Source organism: Hevea brasiliensis, chromosome 12 (assembly GCF_030052815.1).
Source record: "Hevea brasiliensis isolate MT/VB/25A 57/8 chromosome 12, ASM3005281v1, whole genome shotgun sequence".
Lineage (NCBI taxonomy): Eukaryota > Viridiplantae > Streptophyta > Magnoliopsida > Malpighiales > Euphorbiaceae > Hevea > Hevea brasiliensis.
Genome location: NC_079504.1, coordinates 33,324,185 through 33,326,616, shown reverse-complemented (window position 1 = coordinate 33,326,616; position 2,432 = coordinate 33,324,185). Strand labels below are relative to the sequence as shown.

At 36.8% G+C, this 2,432-nt stretch overlaps 1 non-coding gene across 1 annotated transcript; it reads right to left on the bottom strand.

Moving 5' to 3' along the window:
* Positions 1–598: 598 nt before the first annotated feature.
* LOC131171554 (small nucleolar RNA R71) lies at positions 599–705 on the bottom strand. Its single transcript, XR_009142214.1, has one exon. It is a non-coding gene; the product is annotated as a small nucleolar RNA R71 (small nucleolar RNA).
* Positions 706–2,432: the final 1,727 nt, after the last annotated feature.

The following is a 2,432-nucleotide window of genomic DNA, read 5'->3' as shown; positions in this document are numbered from 1 at the left end:
ACTTTGAGAATTTGTTTATTTTGTTTTTTAGATACTTTATTTTATGAGAAGCACAAAAAGTGAAGAAATCAATTTATTCTTTGATCCAGAAATAGAAAAGATAGCAAGAGCTTTAAGAGCAGAAGCTAAGAGGAGAAAAGTTGAATTTAAAGCTCAACAACAACAAGAAAGAGCACAAGAGCAAGAGCAAGAGCAAGAGCAACTACAAGAAGAGATGGCCAACAACAATAACAATCATTCTGTGAAGGATTATGCCTATCCTAACATTGGGGATTTCATACCAAATATCACAAGACCAAGAGTAGAAGCTAATAATTTTGAACTGAAGCCTGCACTGTGTCAGATGGTACAACAATCACAATTTGGGGGAAGTCCAAGTGAAAGTCCACATGTTCATCTAGCACACGTTCTTGAGATTAGTGATATGTTGAAGATAAATGGAGTTTCTGATGATGCAATTTGACTAAGATTATTTCCTTTTTCTTTGAAGGACCGAGCTAGAGAGTGGTTACATTCTTTGCCACCGGGTTCTATCACAACTTGGGATGAACTTTCTCAAGCATTTTTAGCTCAATATTTTCCACCAAGCAAGATAGCTAAGCTAAGAAATGAGCTGACTTCTTTCAAACCTAAAGATGATGAGCGCTTGTATGAAGCATGGGAGAGGTACAAGGATTTGCAAAGGAGATGTCCACACCATGGGATTCCTAAGTGGATACTTGTTTAACACTTTTACAATGGAGTTTCACTAGCTATTAGAATTACAATTGATGCATCTTTTGGAGGTGATCTTATGGAGAAATTTGAAGATGAAGCTTTTTCTACCCTAGATAAAATTGCTTATAACAACTACCAGTGGTGTTATGAGAGGAATGAGATCAAGAAACCAGTTGGTATGTTTGAGCTTGATGCCATGAATATGATTAATGCTAAGTTTGATGCTTTAATAAGGAAGATGGACAAGCTAAGCATGAAAGTAGAGGTTCAAGTAATTCAGTAGATGTTGGAGCTGCAAATGTCAATTGTGTAACTGATTTTCCTACATTTGGTCAAGATTTTTCAAGTGAGCAAGTGGATTATGTGGGGAACTACAATCAAAGACCAAGTGGTAACCCATTTTCTGCAACTTATGATCTAGCATGGAGAAACCACCCTAATTTCTCTTGGGGAGGTAAACAAGGACAACACTAGAATTTTTAGCAACCTTCTAGGTATCAACAACATCAGCATATTAAGCAGAATAGAGGTCCTCCTCCTGGAATTCCTAAGCCTCAAAATGCACCTGCTCCACCACAACCACGATAACCTCCACCACAATAAACACAACCAGATAAGATAGCTAGATTGGAAGCCATGATTGAGACTCTATTAGTAAGCCATCAAAGTCAACAAGAAACTATTTCTCAATTAGCATCTAAAGTGGATCAAATGGCAACACAAAACAAGATGTTGGAGAATCAAATAGCTCAACAAGCTAGCTCTTCAAACAACAATGCATTTGGGAAGCTACCTAGCCAACCAGAAAATTCAAGGGAGCATTGCAAGGCTATTACATTGCGAAGTGGAAAAATATTGGAGAGTGGAGATAAAAAGATTGAAGAGAAAGTTAAAGAAGAGAAAAATAGAGAAGGAGATGAAAAAGCTGAAGTTGAGGTTAGAGAAGAAATTGAGAAAGAGAGTTCAGTGGAAGAAAAAGGAAGTAAAGAGAGAGAGAGTGAAGAGGAAGAACCTAAATATGTAGCACCTAAAGCCTACATGCCACCTTTACCATTCCCACAAAGGTTCCAGAAAGCAAAGTTAGATAAACAATTTGGGAAGTTTTTTGAGGTATTGAAGTCTTTGCATGTGACTATTCCTTTCACTGATGCCTTAGCACAAATGTCTTCATATGCTAAATTTTTGAAGGAGATTTTGTCTAACAAGAAGAAGTTGGAAGAATTTGATACCGTAGCTCTTACAGAAGAAAGCAATGCTATCTTGCAAAATAAGCTTCCACCCAAACTGAAAGATCCTGATAGTTTTTCCATACCATGTCACATTGGAGATATCAGTATAGATAAGGCTTTATGTGATCTTGGTGCTAGTGTTAGTCTAATGCCATTGTCTATCTATGAGAAAATGAAGATTGGAGAAATGAAGCCTACCACTATTTCACTACAGTTAGCAGACAGGTCTATTAAATTTCCAATTGGGTTGATTGAGAATGTTCCTCTGAAAGTTGGAAAATTTTTCATACCGATGGACTTTGTAGTATTGGAAATGGAAGAGGATGTACACATTCCTATTATTCTTGGTAGACCTTTCCTTGCTACTACTAGAGCTGTGATTGATGTAAAGAATGGAAGGCTTACATTAGAAGTTAGGCAAGAAAAAGTTGAATTTAATCTGTTCCAAGTAATGAAAAAGAAAGATGATTCAAATTCATGCTTGAG